The sequence below is a fragment of the Pseudorasbora parva genome, chromosome 4 (genome assembly GCF_024679245.1).
Source record: "Pseudorasbora parva isolate DD20220531a chromosome 4, ASM2467924v1, whole genome shotgun sequence".
In the NCBI taxonomy this organism is placed as follows: domain Eukaryota; kingdom Metazoa; phylum Chordata; class Actinopteri; order Cypriniformes; family Gobionidae; genus Pseudorasbora; species Pseudorasbora parva.
In genome coordinates, this window is record NC_090175.1 from 19,019,685 (window position 1) to 19,043,820 (window position 24,136).

Consider the following 24,136-nt stretch of genomic DNA (forward strand, 5'->3'; position numbering starts at 1 on the left):
TTCAATTTGTTGAAGTGTCATTCTAGCAGCCTCGAGGGGAAATGCCTGCGAGCGATGTCTAGAAAAGACGCATCTTCACCTTTTCATCCCGCTCGGTGTGTTATGGTTTAAAGCAGGAGGTGAAGGTGATGCACGTTTACCACCTCTGATGGAGTGTCAGATCAATAAAGCAAACACTGAGGATTTATGCGCAAATGCCTGGAACATTTAAATGAGAGAACCAACAGAGACACTCCGTTTATCAGCATGATGGAAATTTGACGTGTTAAATTGGCAAATACTGCAATATGTGCAGCCTCATGTAGACTTGTATACTTATTTATTTGCCGTTTCCATGCAATACTTGCAGAAGCGATGTCTTATAGTCAACATAAAATCAAAACTGACCGCCACTTACTGCACATTCCCTGATCTTACTGTGAACGATCATGCTGAACATGCTGTTCCAAAGGGGGAAAAAAATGTTTGTCTTTTAAAACGTCAATCAAAATGGAATACTTTCTGCTTCTCTGAAATGACTTCAATTTAACAGCATGGGCAGGGAAAAGACCACTTGTCTGTGGTGAGCTGTGACCGACACAAGTCTTTCACAATGTAATGCCGCTTTGACTGTCGGGAAGAAATCCGCTGCGTTACCCGCACCGCATTAGATTGCATTGAGATCGCATGACGGCCGCAAAGGGGGCGCTCGCAGTGGCTATTGTAAGTCCACAAGACTTAAAGTGCACATGAAGTGTGCCATTTGGGACAGGGCCACAGTAGGCTTTCGTAGTGCCGCTGTGACCCAATCGCACTTCAAATGCGGCCTTCAGAGGGTACAGCCTTCACATTGGGACAGCCTTCATAGTGCCAGTGATGCATTCACACTTCAAATGCGGCCTTCGAAGTACGTAGTCACTTTGGACAGCTCGTCTTGGAATAACCTAGGCATTTTTTAACATGTATTGCATAAAATAATGAGAGCCAACGTCACCCAACATAATGAAGTAAAAGTACAATATTTTCATTAGACCCATACAAAAAATTCTGGCCAAACTATGTTTTAAAGTCCTTATGAAATCAAAATTGACACTATTTACTTTGTTAGCACATATTAGAGGACTTAGGGTGAACAATTAATTTGAAAGTTAATACAAAGAAAAACTTTTTTTTTGTCGCTGTAATCTTTTATCAAAATCTGAAAAGTAACTTCCGGTTTGGAAACGTCATTCCTTCTCAGATGATGTCAGTTTGATGGCTTAGGTTTGAAAATGCATAACTAATCCCCTCCAACCATTAGTCTGCTATGAGCGAGATATGGAGAGGAGGAGCGCTGAAGTCAAACCCTGCCCTATATTCAGTATTTCGTTTCACCTGGAAAAACGCCACAACACTGAAGAAAACTCACTTGCTACTTCCGGTTCACTGGGACTTTAAATATAGGCTATGGTAGCTGATGTATATTGTAAACAGTGACGGAGGATGAAATATTTTTTTGTGAAAATATATTTTGTTCCAGGCTTCATATACCGATATATATTTCAAAATGCATTTCAGGGGCAAGAAAATACATTTTCGATCTATTCTACGTCTTAGACAAACTGTGAATTGTGCATTAAACATAGCATAGCAATCAAAACCTAAACTAGATTTTGTATCCATCATTTAAAATGTGTACAATACAAGTTTAAAGGGGGGGTGAAACACTCAGTTTCAGTCAGTGTCATGTCAATCTTGAGTACCTATAGAGTAGCACTGCATCCTGCATATCACCGAAAAGTCTTTATTTTTTTTATAATTATATAAGAAAGATGCGCTGTTCCGAGTCTTTCCGAAAAAAGCCGAGCGGGTGGGGGCGTATCGTGTGGGCGGAGCTAAATAATGACGAGTGCACGCCGCTGTTATTGTGTTGAGTACGTCGTAAAGCTGTGTCATCCCTAACAGCGGGAAAAAACTTTATTCAAAAAAAAAAAAAAAAAAAATAGGCTTTTAATCAGATACAGCCATACATCTATGATCCGGAATCAGACCCAGAGGCTGGAGTTGAACAGAAGCAGCAGCAAAAAACGACTAGAGCAGGACGTCTCTATGTGCTACAAGTTATACACTAACTATGTATAATATGCTTAGCGGCTTGTGTTATTTACATATTTATACTTGAATTATATCGTCGTATTTTTTGTCTTTGAAGGTGTACATGTGGGAAGTGCAGTTGTGCACGTGTGTGTGTGTGTGTGTGTGTGTGTGTGTGTGTGTGTGTGTGTGTGTGTGTGTGTGTGTGTGTGTGTGTGTGTGTGTGTGTGTGTGTGTGTGTGTGTGTGTGTGTGTGTTTACGCGTGGTTTGTGTAGACAGTAAGCGGACTGGTTTTGCATGGCAGGCTAGTGTTTACATAGAAAGACACGGAATAGTAGCGCATTTGAATGAAGAAGCGCGCTTATTTAGTTCAACATATTTCCCCCCTCTTTGTGTATTGTTGTTTGGAGTGCTTTTACAATACACAAACATAAAGATACACATATAGTGGCCAGCTAAACAAATGTACACGCACTACACATCGCATGCTCCATTGATCAATTAACTATACGTGATCATGTTTGGGCTACTTGATGGGCATAGGCAAAAACACAGACATTTGAAGCAGTCTACTCACCGCCTGCGGTTCTAACGTTGGGACCTTTATCGTTGGGACTGCTCCATCCTTCAGCATTAGGCGATAGGAAAATCCGGCGTCGAACTGGGCCTTGTTTATGAAACAGTCGGCACCGAAATGCAGAGAACAGACATAAACCTTTGCGCAACTCAGTTGCTGATCCGGAAAAGCAAATTCCATTCACTGTTGCCTTAACGCGGGGTTTTTGGGGAATCTGTGCAGGACTGTCTAGGTCTGGCAACCAAACACGCACTTTTTTGGTGACATTGTTAATTTCTTGAAGTCACATCACCTGTGCAGCGCAGCCTACGAGCCAGCGCTTTGATGGTAGCCTGTCGCTTTCCCACTTTCCCTCTCTCTCTCACGCTCTTCCGGTAGAATTGCCCGTACGGCCCATACAAGGAAATTCCGACCTATTAACGTCAAGTGGACCCATGATCGAAAAAAACTTGCCGAAACTTATGACTTACCGGAAGTAGTATTTTTGACAAAGAAATACTCCCATCAAACGTCCACCTTAACTTTTGAAACTTTGTCTATGTTTAGTATGGGATTCCAAGTCTTTAACAGTGTAAAAAGATCAGTATGCATGAAACAGCATTTCACCCCCCCCTTTAAGATGACAACTATACCATTTAAATGTACATCAAATAAAAATGTAAATATAAATAATTGCTAGATTTGTGATAGAACTGCGTCACCATTTGTGTGCATGGACATTTGGATTGTTGAATTAAAACTCTTAAAAGTAACATTTTTCCAAAATAATACAGTAAATATAACAAAATAAATGTACTTCCTTTCTACCCACCTCTCTAAGTAGCCAGTTACATCCCATGTTGAGAGAAATCACGCAGAAGTGTTGTCTGTGCTGTATAAAATTGATGCTTAGTGTAGTTCTAGAATGTGAGCATTTACTCATCTTACTTGCAAAAACAGATTCAATATTCCTCAAAATGAATAAATAATATTAAATGCAAACTTTGAATATTACGCAAATCATACAACAAATTCAGTTCAACAAATTGAAACGAATAAACACAAAACTGACTTTAGTTAAACATCACGTTACATTTTTATTTATTTTTTTATTGCTGAAGTAAGTGTTTAACTTTCTTCTCCTGCGTTTTAATTTTCTGTGATCCAGAATGGCAGCAGAGCGAGACTTGATATCTTGAAGGACAAGGGCCAGTTTCCTCCAGTGGCGCTGAAGTGTTTTGAACATTCTTTCAGCATTAATTATCCTCTACTTCTCTAAAGTCATACAAAACTCCACACGTATGAAAAGCACCATGCATTCCCAAGAGAGAATAGTTTTAAATGGCAAGTATGATTAGATTACACTGCCTCTGAAAAAAAAAAAATGTTTAACTGAACTCCAAAGAACACTGCATTAAGATGTTGCCTCAGGTAGTAGGCATTGAGAAAGCTCGCTATAGGTTTTGGAAAAGAGCCAATATCACATCAGTGTGAAAGAAACAGATAAAAACACCACACAAACTGTTCAGTCGTAACAGATTAACTTAAAGCCAACTATTATGTTTGAAACATGATTATCTATCTGTTTAGAAATGATAAAAGAAAGAAATATTAAAACAAATAGAAGAATATCAAAGCCTGGCATGAGGACTCATTTAAGATGTTAACAAAAGCTGACAGCTGTTTTGTGTGAGTTTTGAATTTCATCATTTTTGCTGTTCAGTGCAATACCTATGTGGAGGACATCAAAGAACACAAAAGAGTGCGCGTGAGAAGAAGAAAAAAAAAACTTAGGGGCTTTGTGAAGTTGCTGTCTGCTTTGATCTGGACGGAGAATAGGATTGCCAAGCTGATATGCTTTGAGGCAGACCCTAAAAGGATGCTGTAATTGGACAGACGACTGGCAGCAGCGCAACACAAGAGCTACAAGGTCACATGAACAGTAGCCCTATCAGAGGGAGGGCACAGTGAGAACTGAATGATTGAGATTTTACACAAGAAGAGCCATAAGAAAAGGTCTGACATACTACACAACTAATGTTTTTTCCTTTTTTTGCAAACTCAAAACAGCTTATATTCAGTGCATTAATAGACAGCTCCAGCAGAAAAGCAACTGACAAATGTAATTTTGATAAAATGTGGAATTGAATTAGGTACAAAAACAAGTACCAGTAAGTGCAAACCAAGTAAGTGCAAATAAATGTGTTTACTGAAGCGCTTAGTAAGGGATTTACAGCTCATATGAGGTCAAAAGGTCCCGTTTTGGTGCACCTAACTGTAGCAGGTGGATCTGAGTCTCTTTGATGTTGTGTGATCAGATAAGGAGCCCGTTTGAAGTGTAACCTAAATACGCAAGCACAAATGTTGTTAGAAACTGCTCTCATCTTTGCTGCAGTTCTCTCTATTGTCTTGCTTAAAAGACCTTTTCTTTGATTCCCCTATGCTTTAATAAACAGCAGATAACTGATGAACTATAATAAAGTGTGCCACAATTAATTTGATGAAGGATAGCTAAATGTATCTTATTCAGTTCGAAAAAGTAATCATAGCAGAGCACATACAATAATGAGCCATGCTCACTTCGAGAAGGAACAAGCTGACACATTTACTGAATACATACTGCTGGTATTTTCATGATGTTGTGTTTTTATTTTATGTTCATTTACTGTGCTATTCTTAAATGCCAGGAATAACACATTTAAATGAATACGTTTTTAGTTAACTTCTTGATTTGTATATTTACATTTCTGAAATGCATAACTTGGGCACCTTCACATCTGATAACAGATCACTCTAAATTATAATGTAGAGGCATGCATTTTCTGATAAGTGACCCTGGAACACGAAACCAGTCATAAGGGTCAATTTTTGAGATCTATTGAGATATCTGAACATAATCTTTACTTATTATCCTAATTATTTTTTGGCATAAAAGAAAAATCGACAATTTTGACTTATACAATATTGTTGGCCGTTTCCACAAATATACTTGTGCGACTTATGACTTATGGTTTTGCCGTTCAGGGTCACATATATATTGTGAAAAGCCCTTTACAAATTAATTAACTGAATTTATTTAATTGAGATATAAACTCACAAGTGCAAGAAAGTCATAACTGTGAGAATCTCACAATTCAGACTTTATAACTTACAATTGGGAGTTAATATATTTTAATTTTGACAACAACAAAAAAAATGGTGACACTTTACTATTTTAAGGTTCAATTATTAACTGTTAACCAGATGCTTATTAGCATGCATATTACTGGGATATTAGTACTTATATAAAGCACACATTAATGCCTTATTCTTCATGACCTTATTCTACATCCCTTAATAATCCTACCCAATACCTAAACTTAAAAGCTACAAAATCTACCTTACTAACTATTAATAAGCAGTAAATTAGGAGTTTATTGAGGCAAAAGTCGTAGTTTATAGTGAATATGTGTCCCCCAAACTAAAGTGTTACCAAAAAATCTATATACATAACCGGAGATAAGCGTGTTTTCTTAGGGCATACAGGATTTCAGGAACCATTAAATTCAGAAAAGAAAAGCAAAAGGTTGCCCACAGCTTACAGCATTTCTCTGGGCCATTAGTTCACATTTGCATAAAATACTGAATGTAAGGTTATACAGAATTTACACACCCATCTCTACCTAGCCAAAATCTTTTACGCTTTGATTTATCTAACGCATGTGCCTGGCTAAGTACTTCAGCTGCATCTCGTTGTGAAAAGTGCAGGGTTCATGCAAGCCTCTTATCTGGAGGAAGTGAGAGAAAGGCCGGCACTGCATGTGGAACTGTGGAAATGACAAATGCTGCCTGTTCTGAATGGTTTTAAAATGGATAAAGCAGGACTGCTGCTGGCCTCTCCTGATGTATTTACAATCCTGTTTCACTCCCAGCATGCTTTGTGGTGAGCAGCGATGTTTTGTGTGGAGCAAAAACCTCATCAGATTCATTGTGTCCGCAGAAGTGGCCAGTTTCAGCCTGACGGTAGAACAGCAAAGTCAACAACAGCCATATATCATCATTGTCCTACAAAATTCAAGATCAATTTCTGGCAAAATGGCTGACAATAAACATTCACAGGCTTGTTTCAAGATATTACACAGCGTCTGAAGACACAGTGGGGTCCAAAAAGTCTGACAGCATTTGTGAAAAATGCTTAAATTTAGCCTTTTTTTTCCTATCTACATTATTATTTAAATGAAAGTTCAATTGAAAAAAATAAATAATGCACTGCTATAGTTCGAGGTCCATGCTGAAGCAAAATCGCAAGCACTGCCCAAAATAGTCATTAATTAGCATTCCTGGGCCCATTACTGTTATGATATTGAATGAGATTTCCTCAGGTCCACATATAGGAAATATTAGGGAAGAGCAGGAGGATAACACTTGAGCTGATCAATAGCTCTTTAAGAATCAATGACTCAGATCAATGTCATCATGCTCACAGTAAGAGCACAGAGCACCACTCTACTGCACAAGAGGACAACATCTATAAAAGTGAAACACTTAGCAACACTCAGAGATAATCAGTGATATCACCAAAACAACTGTAGACTTGACAGTGGTTTTCCAGTATAGATTTAAGCTAATCGTTCTATTATCTCTTTCCATCAAATGATCCAGTTGTTAAGCTGCCCTAAAAGAACCAAAAAGACATGAAATAAAGACAATAATCTTCCTATCACTCATACATACAGTAATAAAAATACCTCAAAATTGATAACTGTGTAAAAGTAGTAAATAGGAGAGCAGCACATTTGTAAAATTATATTGTAGAACAGCTTTAAATCAACCTTAACATTATTATTATTATTGGCATTCCACATGGCTTACATTACAAAGTACAGTCAGAAGCACATTTTGATTTAATTTCACATTTAATTTCAATGTTGATTTTTTGGCACACTCCACCCCTCAATAGTCTGTCTGTCTGTCTGTCTGTATGCATTGTTAATACTGAAATAAATCATCTTTTAAAATGTATAGGCCCATTTAGTATCGGAAACGCGCTGCTCACGTGGTCCGTGACATGATTGTATGCTGTAAATAAAATGTCATATGCTTTAAATGCTGCCGTCATTATCGGCCCATTTCAAATGTTTACGTACTTTTCTTCTTTTTATTTTTTGAGTGGTGATGAAATATATTGTTTTGAAGTAATATATTCTTAAACTCAGAGATGTGGATTCGGACAGCAATTACCACACGACCTTGGTGTTTGTCAAAAGCAGTAATTCTGCCGGGGAATTTTACCCGGGTGGTGGGAAACACACAGCAGTAAAATCACTGACTAAAGCCCCTGTAAATTAAAACAATACCTTCCGACCCCACGAGAAACAATTACCATCTGAATATGGCTTCAGCCAACTCCTTCACCACTAACGGAGCGAGCTGGAAAATCAAACTTTTCCCAAATTCACCCTGTTGGGGAGGAGGGCCCCTAACAAACCCCAGCAAAGACTGTTATTGCTCCGGCTTTAACTTTTGGATATTCAGCAGCGGTGCCACAACGGAATGAATGGTTTCGTTCGCATCTTTCTCCACCACCATTACTAAACTACAACTCAAACTAGCGCATGAAATCAACGTCATCGTTCTCAGCCACTCACTCTGTTCGCTGATAAGCTGGTTAAAGCTTGACCAGAGAAAATCAGAGAATATACCGCAATCGCAAACGGAGTACTGAAGGAAAATGAAAATTGAGTGGAAGTACCAGGGTAGAGCCAGGCTAGCAAATACTCAACACAACCAAACAACGAAACATGATGAAAATACTCACAATGCAGCCAAATACAGAAATGAGCTGCAAATACAACACAACCAAATACAGAAACATGAACAAATACAAAACACCCCTCAAATACTCACATTGCAACCATATACAAATACAAGCTGCAAATAGCACAAAGCTCAATGCGCTGCAACAGAAGAAAACATGCAAATACACCAGCAAATTAAGAAAACATCATCAGTTTGACAACACGTACAAATGCCCACAACGCAACCAAATACAGAAAACATGCAGGTGTTTTATCTTTTGCATGCGTTTCCGGCAGTTGGGCTTTCCCTGCCACCATAATATTAGGGTAAAAAAATAAAAATAAAAAAATTATAATCATATTTACAAAGCAGCCTGGTAGTTTGTTAGAAATGCTATTACATTTATATTTAAACAAATACAATAAAATAACAGACATTTAAAAAGTTTTGGCTTAACCAAAAATCTAATTCATGTTTGGTAAGTGAATTAGAATAAAGGCAGTAGAATAAATGTATCAATAAAAATGTAACATTAAATAAATAGCATATAGTCAATCACCTTTTCTTTGAGGTAACGTATCAAGTAAAAATCATAAAAAATAAATAAACTTTAAATAAACTAACAGTGCTTCTGAACTATATATGTGTGTGTGTGTGTGTGTGTGTGTGTGTGTGTGTGTGTGTGTGTGTGTGTGTGTGTGTGTGTGTGTGTGTGTGTGTGTGTGTGTGTGTGTGTGTGTGTGTGTGTGTGTGTGTGTGTGTGTGTGTGTGTGTGTGTGTGTGTGTGTGTGTTTCAAGTATTATATTTTCATATAATTTCAAGTTTAGCCAAAAAACTTCTATGGTGAATTAAAAGGGTTTGTTTTGTTCAATAATTTTAAATAATCTTCACGTATTGTATAAAGACAGTTGGTGTGTGTATATATAAAGTAAGTCAAATAGCACTAACATGGATGCACACGCTTGAAAAAATGTATTATAATAATTGTTAATAATTGCCTTTAACATGCTACCAACAAACAGCTCCAGAAGACAAAGAGGATGACTTGTAGAGGACAATGACTTGTCCTACAGGTGCCATTTTATATTCAGATTGAACCGATAGTGAGGTCATTGGCCGGCAACAGCCACATTTAGGCATGCCGGAGGCATTCTCCATAGTGTATTGCAGACAAAGTGCGAAATCATATTAGAAAAAAGGGAACCCAACATATAAAGCAAATGAAATTAAGGCAAGCTTAATTATTCAAGGTTTTGACAGAGCAAAAACAGCTGTCATTTAAACCCCATTCACTGTGTTGTTACATAATCAGTGTGCCAGGTTAGTTTTCTGCACATAAATCAATCTCAATCTCTTAGCTATCAGGTGACAAGGTGCCTACATATTTTGACTGTATAATGTTGAGATGAACGCTTATATATGACTTCCAAGATGACTATAAATGTGGGTCGTCTCCTGTACTCTAAATTCAAAGAGAGGTATCAGCAGGGATGGGCCACTGTGTTTATTATGATTACACAGTGACAGTGATGTATCCACTATTGGGTATAAATCTTCTCAGTCACTGCCACCAAGAGCTCGGGGGACTGAATGCAAATTCACTCACGGCGCAAATGCTGACATCATCAGTGAGGGTGCTCTCATTACAAAGACACAGGAGAAAAGGACAAAACGTGACTGTTCTATATCAAACTATCACTTCAATATATAGAAGTTATTTGGTTTATGATGCAGCAGGCTGACAGTAGATTTTTTTCCCATTAATTGATCTATGAGAGGACCATCTCCACCCCTATGCTTTCTTTAAGAAGTTATTTGAAATTATGGTTGTGGTTGAATTGCAGTACCATCTCTTACCTCTGGGCATCGTTTCTCACATTACATTTACTGGAGGGTAAAACCTTACTGAATATATCCAAACATGAAGATACTGTCAAGAGTAGAACATTCCCACCATTTGTCCCAGAAAAAAAAACAAAAAAACATATATATAAATATATATAGACTTTACCTAAGTAGGCCATGTCCTAGTTTAAGTGCAATAGTATTCGTCAGTTTTGTTATAGCTTTGTTTAATACTAAATTACTAAAAAAAAAAAGTTATGTTATTTTAGTATTTATGTTTTTATTTTATTTTAGTTTAAGTGTATGCAATTTTGCCGTTTTTTTTTAAAATTATTATTCTGTTTATTTTTTAAGATTAAGTTATGCAATATTTATATTCTATTTTATTTCAGCTTTCTTTCAATGAACACATTTTTAATAGTTTTAGTTTTAATTAAGCTTAACAAAGCTGTTTCACTAAAATCATGCCGTAGGATCTTGCAAAACCCAACACGAGACACAGTAACACTCCAGTAACTGGGGAAAAGCGCATGCTGTTGACACAGATTGGCTAGTTGCTTCATTTTGTTTTCCAGTTAATTAATGTGGGCCCACACTGTGGTGCATCATTGGACAAATTGCTGAGATGATTCTGTTGAGAAGTGGATGCTTTTACTTCAAGGCCTTCATTTAATGATGATTTGTTTTCAGTGAAGCAGATGTTCTCCTGCATTCTTGTGACTGGAGCTGTTAGAGAGTCACTTATGGCGACCCAGTGCGCAACAGCTGTAGAAGCCACCCAACACACAGGCGCACACACACAGAGTTATTTTTTCATTACTTGCATTGTGAGAAAACATTTTATTTCTACTGCTTTCTACTGTGAAAACAAAACAACTGTTTACTCTGAGAAACTACTCTGAAAATGTGTAATGTGAGGTCCTGTCTCTTAATGGCACATTTCATGTAAAATCCAAAAGACTTTAAAATGTTGTATAAAGTTTTAGGATCCAAACAGTTGCTTACAAGCAGGCATGCAAAGCCAACATTGGCAATATAGATAGGTCCATAGGCAGAGCGTGTGTAAGGCTTAGCCTTGCCCCTGGTCACAGGTCAAAAATTAAAGGGGGCTTGGACCAAAAACCGTCCAAAAGTTGCAAAATGTTCAAACATCTAAGGCTGCACTCCACAACTGGTTATATTTGACATTTTGGCTGTGTGAGATTCATCTGTTTTGTTGTTGATGGAGTATCCAGAGCCATATTAAGGATTCAGCCTGGTCTATAACCTTAACCTATTAAGTATAAGTAAAATACTGAATAAATTAGGTCTTAAAATTTAGTAGAAATATATAGTATAAATAATGATAATGATAATAATTATTATTATGTAAATATTTAATAATTAATGTAAACAAAAACATCTAATCTAAAGATAAACTTAATTTAATATACATTATCTGAAAACAAGTACCAGGACATTTTATGCGAGTTGTATAAGTACAAATGTACTGTTTTATCCAGTTATTAGGTGTTTATTTGAAAAAAGACAAAAATACTGATTTTGAAAATGTGTTTTTAACGGTGCAGAAAATATCATATGCCAGATCTGAATTAAAATGTAAATGTACTGATTTTATTTATTTTCAGATGTTTTTATTATTTTTGTCTTAATGAGCCCTACATCTCAATATCTCACATCTCTCAAATTATTTCTTGAAAAACAAACAAACAAACAAATACAAATGACAAACTAAAAATAATGCAAGAGTCCTACTGTCAGACCTATCATATACTATCCTCCATTCTTATTCACACCCTACAGTATGTGTAGAGAAGTAAAAAGGGCATGTAGTTAAGCTAAATGCAGAATACTGGAAACTGAATGACGGGCAGATGTCCACAGTGAGAGCAGCATAACCATGGCGCAAATACAAGTATCAGGGCTTAAGAAACAGACAGCCAGAGAATGGCCTGTCAGATACAGCAGCTGTCAGATCCCAGATCAGCTAATTCAAGCGCAGGTCACATAGCAGCAGCATTAGGTGCTAACACACGGCAGCGCATAAGCTAGGCTGCTGCTGGAGGAGGAGTGAAGCTTCATTATATTCATGAAGTCTTATTAGCATAATCAGCTCAGTTCATTCAGGAGTGAACCTGAAGTTCTGTGAGGAACATGTCAATCACGTTTCAGGAGCCTAGCCAACACCCTGAACAATTTCACTCACTGCTGTTAGAATAGTCTAAAGAATTTTCTGCGTCTTTTCCCATCTTCTCAGGCCTCTGTTCCAGATAGCTCACCTCTCGTCCTGCCTTTCCTCCACAGCCATATCTAAAAGGAAAAGTTCACTCAGAAATAAACATTGTGTCATCAATGGCTGTGTTTACACTTGGCATTAACATGCAATCATCGTGATGTGATCAAGCTGACCTGGGGCCTATTGCACAAAACTAGGATGAGGGATTAAGCCGGGATATCTTGGTGATCTTGTCATCTGTATGCAAAATTTAGTACACTGCTGTCGTGTAAACGTACCCTGAAGGCACACTCACACCAAGAACAATAATGATAACGAAAGATAACTGTATATTAGTGGACAAATTGAGCCAGGATCATCTCGGCTTAATCCCTTATCCTAGTTTTGTGCAATAGGCCCCAGGTCATAATTCAATCAGGAAATATTAAGTGGCGTGCGGGACATAACTCTGTCTAATGCACACGTTGCTAGCACAAAGACTCGAGGTAAATGGCTCCAGCTAGCCTACTACTTAATAAGTGACAAAATAACGGCAACATTTTCCTGTTTAAATGTTGGGATGCATTACATTGTATACTACGACCGACGGAAAATGAAAACTTGCGATTTTGTAGACCGATAGGGCTAAGAACTACACATTAATTCCTGCATAATAATCCAGGGACTTTGCTGCCGTACCATGGGTGCAGCGGCGCAATGATATTACGTCTGAATAAATGGTTTTAAAGATTGTCGTTTATTGTAAAGTTCAGATAAGTTTAATCTCTTGTAAAAACTGCCTCTGACTGTCCAATGTTTTCTGCCAGCCATGCAAAGAGATTTATATGACATCATAGGGCTGGGCGATATGGCTGAAAACTGTATCACAATAGAAATGTTTCATATCTGCCCATATCGATGATTATTGATTTGTTTTATGACCCATTTAAAATAAGGACAAGGAGAAAAATATTACATTTAAAAGATAAATAAACAATTCTCTGATCCCTAATCCCCTCAGTTATAAAGGCAAAAAATGTCAACACATCCATGAAAAAAATAATAAAATGTAAACATAAGTTTAAAATCACAATGGACACTTAACTATTATCTCTTAATATTAAGGTGCAGTGCCTCCATTATTTCTTTGTACCATATAGATGTTTTGTCATAAGGCACTGATGCAGAGTACCTCTCCATGGCTGAATCTGAAATTGCCCCCTATACCCTCAAATAGTGCACTATTTTAAGTATTTGAAGGGACAGCCATTTGTAGTGGTGTCCAAAACTATAGTGGACGTTATTGCATGCACTTATTCAATCCCACACTGCACCGCAGTACAGAGTGTGCAACTGATGTGTGCTAATAATGAGTGCAGAGTGTACACTCAACGGCTGTCCAACTTAACTCATTCGTTTTCATTCACTCCTTCAAGTGAACTATATTAGTGGATTAACGTAGGGAATAGTGAATGAGGGTTTAGGGGGCGATTTTGGATTCAGCCCATGTCGCTTCAAAGAATAGCACAACGGCAAGCGAGTGCGTCGAGTATAGATACCTCCCCAAACGGACGAGGTCTGCGAGGCTCGCGCTGCAGACAACACGAAAGTATAAACAAGGCTTAAGGTGGTAAAACAAGTTTGTGGAATACCAATCTTGGTGAGGACGACAATCTTGCAAAATTTGCAGACGACATCACTCCACGGCGGTTCTGTTTACTGAAAAATCCAAAACGAGACCACAATATGGCACAACCAAATATGATATTGATACATGATTGGCTGTTAGCATTTCACTCACCACATTGCTAGGTTACCAGAAAGTGGTATCATCACAACTTCAATCCTCAGGGTTAAGCGCAATGTTATCATCACATATTAGCTACACTGAAGTAGTTTGCTTTAAAAAAAAAAAAAAACATGTATTTGGCAAAATTACATTTCTTAACCTAAACAACCTATACATCACATGGAGGAGTAACTGCTGGAGCGTGAGCAAACGTGTGAGATGAGTTTGTATTGAATTCAGATAAAGTAGGCTACAAATCTACATTTTGAGCTAATCATTCATCATTGTAACACATCTTGTTTTATTAAGTTAGTAGCTATAAATATGATTAAAGTGTGATATTTAAATTACGCAAATCAATTTTATTTGCCACTTTTACATGCCATTGCACAACAGGGCTGAAACGATTCATCGAGTAACTCGAGTTCATCGTTTCAGCCCTATTGTGCAGTGGCATTCAGTGATGTTTTAAAATGGGCCAACCTAGCTAAAAAAAAATTTTTAACAAAAATATTCTATGCTAATGTTCATATTAAGTTATGACAATATATATAAAAAAAATATATATTAATTCTAAACTGAAGATTATGGTAACCCACTATTACTGACATAAGTGTTCATACTTCCTTTTAAAGGAATTACTAATTATTTGAAACAGAAGTTAAGAAGACTCAAGTCGTTTAAGCTTTTGAGGTTTTAGATATTAGTTCCTCCCTTCTGACAGATTTGTTAATATGCTACTGCAGTGATTACTAGGGGTTATACCTTAATCTTCACTTTAGAATACAGTAATTCCTTTAGAAGGAGTTATGTCATGAGTTTCTTATTATCTAATAGTGAATTACCTCATGACAGTGCTATTACCTTCTAATTTAACATAGGAAAAAATTAGAAGCAAACTAAAAGTCCACAAACAAAAAACTTCCTAAACAATTTATAAATACTATTTGTGTGCTAATGTTCTGAGAACATTAAAGACCACATAACTTACACATTATATTAATGCTACTCGACGAATGTTTGTTCATAACAGAGAACCTTACCAGAACATTAGGTAAAGTTCTGCGAAAGTGTTTCAGTTTTATTTTATTATTTTAATGTAAATTCATGTCAAGTTAAAACCGATGTTGACACATTTTCAGATTAAATAAATAAGCATCACTTACATTGTCAAGAGAGAAAAAAAAAAAGATTTTGTACTTTTACATTAATTGAATTATTGTTCTATTTATTAATACAAAGTCTATTTTATATCAAGTTCTTTCATCTTTTGCAAGTAAAAAATTTCAATTGTATGCATATTTTGGTAACACCTTAGTTTTAAGGTTCAATTCTCACTATTAAGAAGTTGTTTATTAGCATGCATATTGTTGGATATTGCCTGTTTATTATATGTGTATATCACACAGTAATTCCTTATTCTGCATGACCATATTCCACATCCCTTAATCCTACCCAATATGTAAACTTCATATACCCTACCAACTATTAACACGTAGTAATTGTGAGTTTATTGAGACAGAAGTCATAGTTAATTAATAGTTAGATATTAGTGTGAATTGGACCCTAATCTAAAGTATTTTAACTACAGTAATCACTTAAAAAAAAGTGGTTTGTAAATTTTTAAAGGGTTAGTTCACCCAAAAATGACATTTATGTCATTAATGACTCACCCTAATGTCGTTCCACACCCGTAAGACCTCCGATCGCGTGTCAAACTGCCAAACTGCTGAAATCACATTGACATTGGCGATCCAAATCATGAATAAATACGCTGATTCATAACAGTTTAAATCTTTATTTAAGGATTGAAAACAAACAAGGAAGAGAAGACAATGCTGAATAAAGTCGTAGTTTTTATTATTTTTGGACCAAAATGTATTTTCAATGTTTCAAGAGATTCTAATTAACTAACTGATGTCACATATGGACTACTTTGATGATGTTTTTATTCCCTTTTTGGACATGGACAGTAAAGTGTGCATACACTTGCATACGCTATCTGACTAAATATAAAATATCTTAAACTATAAACTATGTAGGTCTTATGAGTGTGGAACGACATTAGGGTGAGTCATTAATGACAAATTTTATTTTTGGGTGAACTAACACTTTAATGGTATATTTTGTACTGTGGATATTTTCTCATAAATGCTTTTGACGTGGTTCCGCCTCTCTTACGCAATATGAAACACCCCTGATGGAAAGTAGATTGGAGTGATATGATTTTAATTTAAGGGTGGTCTACTTCTTAACTCATCCACAGGTTAATCAAAGGTTTTAGGGTTGTGACAAGCACATGTAGTGTCGTCCACCTCCTCTTCTGCAAAAACACACTTCCTCATTCCATCTGTACGTTGCCACCTCAGGGCAGCAGCGTCCTGACAGGCTAAGGTAAGCGGAAAAGTGGGATATGATTGGCGACTGACTATTTGCAGTTCGTCAGTGGGATGACATGAAAATCCATAGGGAATAAGAGATGCTTCTCACGTTGGCTGGAATTGACCATCGATCGATGCAGAGGGAAATTGGTCCTCAGAGTACGGGGAGCTAGACGAGGTTAAGAGAAGCTGTTTGGTGAAGCATTAGCCAAAGGTTATTTATGGGCAAACATATATCCTGTTTGAAGCTTTCTTATTCAAGCTCACCAAACTAAAGGTTATGCGTTATTTTTTAAGTAATGTGAATCCATATCTAGAAGTTAGGAGTCTAGGAGTTGAAATGGTTTTATCAGATTGAGGATATAATTAAAACAAATAAAATCAAAATATTAATATTATAGTGGGTAAAATGGTGACCACTTATTTCTCTTTCCTTGCTACCTCTCTGCATCTTAAACTTTGTCATGACAATCACTGTACTTATACTATACACTCACCTAAAGGATTATTAGGAAAACCATACTAATACTGTGTTTGACTCTGTTTTGCCATTAGAACTGCCTTAATTCTCTGTGGCATTGATTCAACAAGGTGCTGAAAGCATTCTTTAGAAATGTTGGCCCATATTGATAGGATAGCATCCTGCAGTTGATGGAGATTTGTGGGATGCACATCTAGGGCACGAAGCTCCCGTTCCACCACATACCAAAGATGCTCTATTGGGTTAAGATCTGGTGACTGTGGGGGCCATTTTAGTACAGTGAACTCTTGCTGCATACCTCGGTTGTAAGGAGTGGTTATTTCAGTCAAAGTTGCTCTTCTATCAGCTTGAATCAGTTGGCCCATTCTCCTCTGACCTCTAGCATCAACAAGGCATTTTCGGCCACAGGACTGCCACATACTGAATGTTTTTCCATTTTCACACCATTCTTTGTCATTCCTTGAAATGGTTGTGCGTGAAAATCCCAGTAACTGAGCGGATTGTGAAAAACTCAGACCGGCCCGTTGGCACCAACAACCATGCCATGCTCAAAATTGCTTAAATCACCTTTCTTTCTGATTCTGACATTCAGTTTGGAGTTCAGGAGATTGTCTTGACTAGGACCACACCCCTAAATGCATTGAAGCAACTGCCATGTGATTGGTTGATTAGATAATTGCATTAATGAGAAATTGAACAGGTGTTCCTAATAATCCTCTAGGCGAGTGTGACAATTCTGCACAAATGTCCAAATCGCTGTTGCAATCTGGCTAAAAATCTCTTGTGATTGTATATAAAGAGGGTTCAAAATAAACAATCATCACGCACCAAATGTGAATAAAATTTGCAAGACGGATAGTTGAACCCTTGCTGTTTTATCTGACATTTATTTGAAAAGTGATGTGAGCAAACCAAAATCAAAAGGCATGCTAGACTAAAGTGACTTCTTAAACAGATGGAAGCATTTGTGTTTACATGCACCTCATTCCTGTCATGATCTTTCCTGATGTAGAAATTCCATCTGCCTAAAGAGTTCATGTATAACAAATCTTACCTCAGTGAAAAATGTACCATACAAAGCTCATCTAGGAAGTTTAAAAATATGCCCGCAATACCCGTCTTAAAAGGATAGTTCACTTCAAAAATAACCTGAAAGTCTTTGGAACTGATTGACAGAGGTGGAAAGTAACAAAACATTTACTAGTAGTTTTTCTGTGTACTTCTACTTTAAGTAGTATTACAAATCAGTCATTTTACTTTCACTTCACACACAGTATGTTTTGCTTGAAACATTGTTCTTTGTATAATGTTAAACCATATCTGTTACTGAGTAATAAATAAATAAATAAATAAATAAATAAATAAATAAATAAATAAATAAATAAATAAATAAATAAATAAATAAATACAAATTATTTATGAATAATATAAATATAATATAATATAAAACATATAAATAATATTTTCGGGCTCCGGAAACTACTGCATTGAATTGAAGAACAGAAGAACAAACGCACCAATAAATAGATGGAGACAGACAAGGCAGACACAGCTGAAAGTGAAATGCCATTGTGAACCCCTAGCTAGTATGGAAATATGTTGGATAAATAAAATAAATTACGTGTGGTCATCCTTGCAAAAAATGCGGATGCAAAGTTTAAAACGAGGAAGCATAGAACACGTTTGAGAACACCATCACTGTGCAGATAAAGGTGTTTATAACTTATGTGGTGCAGAGGGAATCCTGGAATCCAGTCATGAAATTTTTATTTACAGTATAATGCAGATGTCATGTTATACACGCAAACTGATGGATGAATTAATAAATCGAAAGTAGAGCTGTACAATAAATCAAATCGTGACATGGTCTGTGAATAATAAAGCGGAAAACACTGCTATATAAATATATGATCTGCTTGTTCTGTCTCTGTGTAAATGAGCAGTGCCATTTCATCTACTACACACTCAAGTACCCATGATGCTCGTAGTGTTTTAAAGTCTCACAAACCAAATTTGTAAATTAAAACATTTCCAGAGCTGATCTGAGAAACCCCCCAATGAGCATTTTCATCATTTTATTTGAAGAAAAAAAAAAACATTGTCAAGTACACTCTGAAACAGGTCTTCACTACAACCTGTCAAAATAAACGCTTGGTTTAACTAGAAGAAATTAAGACAGAAATTGTAGGCCTCAATAATAATAATAATAATAATAATAATAATAATAATAATAATAATAATAATAATAATAATAATAATAATAATAATACATAATTTAAATGTTATTTAAGACTATATTTTCTAATCCATGGTTTTAGTAAATATTTGTTTTTTTGAGATGGTTATCATATCGTGAAAATCTCCTTCTGTCACAACCCTACACCCCACCCCTGCTGTTAAAAAAAGTAACTCTAACTTTTACTCTGAGTACATTTGAAATTACTACTTTTTACCTTCACTTGAGTAGATTTTAGACAGGTAATTCTATTGTAAGTAGTAGTACTTTTACTTGAGTAGAATATTTTTTTTTACTATATCCACCTCTGCCGATTGAAACTTAAATCACCATACACTGAAAATGTTGACATATTCCCATCTCAACCTTAACGCTTTAGAGAAATAGCACTGATATGCTGCATAAACAAATGCTTAATTTGAGCAATGAACTGTTTGGTTACATTTTATTTCGATAGTCCACTTTAGACATTCTACTTTATAAAATACTTTGCTACGACAGGTCAACCAATTCTCATTATTTATTTTTAAAAAATGCAAAAAAGTTCATTTATATTTTTATGTTAATAACTGGTGGATTAGTGTGGCAAGGATTAGTTCACTTCAAAATGATATTTTCTTAATAATGTACTCACCCCCATGTAAATTAAATATGAAATATGTAACTAAAATGCATGTTTGAGCTGCTGAAAACAACTTAAAATATGTCAGTGCCATTGTTTTGTCTCCAGATACAAACCAGTAGTATTTTTTTTCTTCCTCGAAGGCACATTTATAAAAGCTACTTAAAATGTCCTAACTGAACTAAGGCCTAATCCAGACGTAATCTAAACTCCGTTTGTGAAACCATGCCTTGAGTGTTATTGGACAGTTAGGGTTAGTAGAATCCACCTACTAACTAAGTAACGGCTGTTACGGTTTATAATGTTGTAAATATGGATCTTTTTTCTTACAAAAATGCATTGCTTTGCTTTAGGGGGCACTTATTGACCCCATGGATTCAAATGGATTTTATGGATGGATTCAGTTTTTTGGGCTTCAAAATCTCAGGCACTCCCATTATAAAGCTTGGAAGAGCCAGAATATTTTTTTTATATATAACTCAAATTGTGTTTGGCTGAAAGATGAAAGTCATAAACAGATAGTGTGGCTTGAGGGTGAGTAAATTATGGGATAATTTTCGGTTTGGGGTGAATAACCCTTCAATGCTCCTCTCCTCATTTCCTCATCAACTTTCATTAAACAATGTGCATCCAAGATATTCTTTGATATTCAAAATATATTCAAGATATTCAAAATGCTCTTTTTATGAGAGACTTGCTCAGTTTGTATACCCTGTATAAGCCTATGGCAACTATGTTGCCATATTTTAATCCCCTGTGCCAAGTTACATATGGTAAGAACTTGACATCGGAACAGGATGAATAAAATACGATTTTGCAGTTTGAGGATCACAGTGTTTCACATCCAAAAAATGACCAACAGACACTTTCACGCTACACACCAAATACCTATCATCTCTGTCCTCAAAGCTGACCTTCAGCTGGTGTGAAAACGATTAAGTTTGGATGTCCAAAACCATTCTCTTTTTTCCCCTTTTGGCAGCAGAGTGCAATATTACCTTAGAGATACACTCATCTCTTTCTGCATCAAAGAGCTCAGCTGTCAGACTGGCCAGTGAATACAGCCTAATGTGTGACTCTGGCTGTGAAAGTGAGAGAGAGCGAGTCTGTGTGAGGTAGAGAGATAGTGAGAGTAGATGGGCTGAAAACAGGTGCATAATAGATCCTGTGTGTATCCAAGAATGCTTTTGCTGTGTATGCAACGTGTGTGTGGATGCTACTGAAAAATAAATGGTGAGCACACCTGATGTCTAACATACAACAAATGAATTTCCGTAATGCAGGATCTCTTATTCTGCCCAGTGTGTGTGTCTGTCTGTGTGTGTCTATGTATGTGTGTGTATGTGTGTGTGTGTGTGTGTGTGTGTGTGTGTGTGTGTGTGTGTGTGTGTGTGTGTGTGTGTGTGTGTGTGTGTGTGTGTGTGTGTGTGTGTGTGTGTGTGTGTGTATAACAGGAAGGAAAGCTTTGGCTCACATGCATCTGTAAATCTCTGTACAAGCCAGAGAGCAGGCAACTGAGCAATGGGTCACTTTAGCAACCAATCAGGCTTTAAATAACCGCTCAGAGTAGAACTAGCCAGAGGAGACAGGGCGGCTGTAAAATAGCAGGTAAATACAAAGATGGGGATATCAATAACCCTATTTTACCTTTCCCAAATCTCATTTTGGATATATATGGAAAAGTTCTCTGAAATATTATGTGAAAAAAAAGTGACTGATCAGGCTTGGCATCCAGACGTAATGATTCACCTTGTGCTTTGTATCAAGGATACATCAAATTTAAAAATTAGAAATGAAATGATTCCTTGAGTAACTTAAATTCAAAATCATTTGCCTCGAAGCTTTGTTTAGTCCATTTAACTACACACGTTGTCATGTTGCAGAAAGACTGTCTAAGGACTCGGAGTAGTTATATCATTCATTATAACATTAGTATAATGATATTACAGTTATACAGTTATTACAGTTAATGTATATATAATATTAGTTATATCCGCGGGTCAGGTGGGTAAAGTAATAAAGTAGCATTCCAAAAATATGCAGGTGGATTAGAGATAAATAATTAATGTGTTGATTTTAATAAAGATGTGGAACTCTCATTTCATGATAAAACACAATGAATGCGTGTTCTTCTTTAACTTTCGGTTTCAGCTCATTTCAAGATCAAAGGATATGAGAGGGGGCGGGGGGAGACAGAGAATTAATACTTGATATCTCCAAAATGCATCATTAAAATGTTCTCAAAGCTAAGCAACAAATAGCAGAACAAGCTGTAACTGTTCTGTGCGCAATCACACAGAGTTAGATAAGTCCATACATACCACTCTCATCTTCGTGCTTGCCATAACTCTGTCTGATGCACCCACCACTAGCCTAGCTTAGCACAAAGACTGGAGGTAAATGGCTCCATTTAGCTGATTGCTCAATAAGTGACAAAATAACAACATTTTCCTGTTTACATGTAGAGATGTGTAGTTACATTGTGTATTAAGACCAATGGAAAACTGTTGAAAATGTTTAAAAAAAGTTGTGCTTTTCTAGAATGATATGGCTAGGGATATGGCTAATATCCAATGATATTAAGCAGCGCCTGAAAATAGTCCCCAGCATGCTCTCTGTGCAAACAGGTTGTCATATCGGTTATGTTGACAGAAGATAGCTTATTTTCGGATGCTGCGTAATATTATTGCACCGCTGCACCCATGGTACGGCAGCAAAGCTCCTGGATTATTGCGCAGGAATGCGAGTTATTTAACTCTGGGGGATATGGCGAATAAGCTAAAGTCCTAAGAAGTCGACGTGTTCCTTTAAATCTCACACTTTAATAATATTTAAAGCTCCTAACTTATTAAAACAAGCTGTGTTACTATGAGGAATGATTAGCTTAAAATATTGATCTGTAGATGCAATGTACTTCATCTGAATTGCATACAAACACATCTCTCGCTTTTGCTCACGTTCCAGCGGTTACTCCTTTGTGTGCTGTAAGGGTTTTCAATCCTGCACTGTAAAAAAAAAAAAAAGTTGTTTTTTGTTGGTTTAACTTAAAAAAGTAACTAACCTGGTTGCCTTAAAATTTTGAGTTTATTGAAATTAAAAATTTGAGTTGATACAATGAAGGAAATTAGTTTAATAAATAGAAACTAAAAATATTATTGTATCTGAACCACATAATTTTTTTTTTGATAAATCATTTGGCAGTTTCACTGCGTCATCAGAAATAAAACACACAATTACCCAATATGCTTACAAAATCTTTTAATATTTTAATAAAGGTTGTCTAAAAAAAAAAATTGTATTAACTCAACATTTTAATTTCAATGAACTCCATTTTATTGCAACCAGGTAACTTTTTCTAAAAAAAAAATTACAGTGTGGTTTAGTTTACTTAATTTTGCCAAAGATATTTATTTAAAGCAACCTACTTCACTGTAGCCAATATGTTATGACAGCATTGCACAACACTGATAATTTGAATAATTGTAATGTGATGATCGGGTGCAGATCTAAATCAGAGAAAATAATGTGTGGGTGAATGGTTTGTTTAAAACAGCGGATTCTGTGATGTTAGAGCTGATCTGTGCATATCTTGAAAGGGGAATTATGAAATCCACTGTCGCTTCAATATACCTGTATATCTCCATCCTAATTAAATGCATAATCAAAGTCTTAATCAAGATTTATCTTCCTATATTATTATAATGATTCTTTCCAGTTATGATTTTGCTAAGAGAACCCCTGATTGTTTCTTGTTTTATAAAGTGTATATTTGGTCTCTGAGGAGTGACTAAGGGTCTGGCCTAGAGATGTGTGATGCGTTACTAAAACACTTCATAGCAACAAGGTGTTGTGTGTTTGGAGGGATTTTGGAGGTATCAAACACCCCTAACAGGAGTGTAGGAGTCCTGTCAGGAGTGCAGAAACAGTGTTTGCTCACTTAGCCCGGCTTCGAGATATGAAATATGGACAAGGTTATACTCAATTCTAGTCAGAATATGGGTCTGATACTGCTCCATTGGGCTGTAATTAGGGGGCGTGTTTCAACCGAACCAGGAAAGACATCAATTTTATAGACCTACAACCAATCAGAGCAACGAAGCAACGTTAGTAATGTCAACAGACCTCAACTGCCCCGAAAAGCAAATTTTGGGCTGTAGTTGGCGGGTTTTGTTGAAAAAA

General features: G+C 36.3%; 1 long non-coding RNA gene across 1 annotated transcript in view; it reads right to left on the bottom strand.

Annotated features, from left to right (window-relative positions):
• Positions 1-24,136, bottom strand: part of LOC137073038 (uncharacterized) — a 91,116-nt gene that overhangs the window by 22,900 nt on the left and 44,080 nt on the right. The window contains exon 2 of the long non-coding RNA XR_010904724.1: positions 12,513-12,543. This is a non-coding gene — a long non-coding RNA (uncharacterized lncRNA). The remainder of the gene's footprint in view (positions 1-12,512; positions 12,544-24,136) is intronic.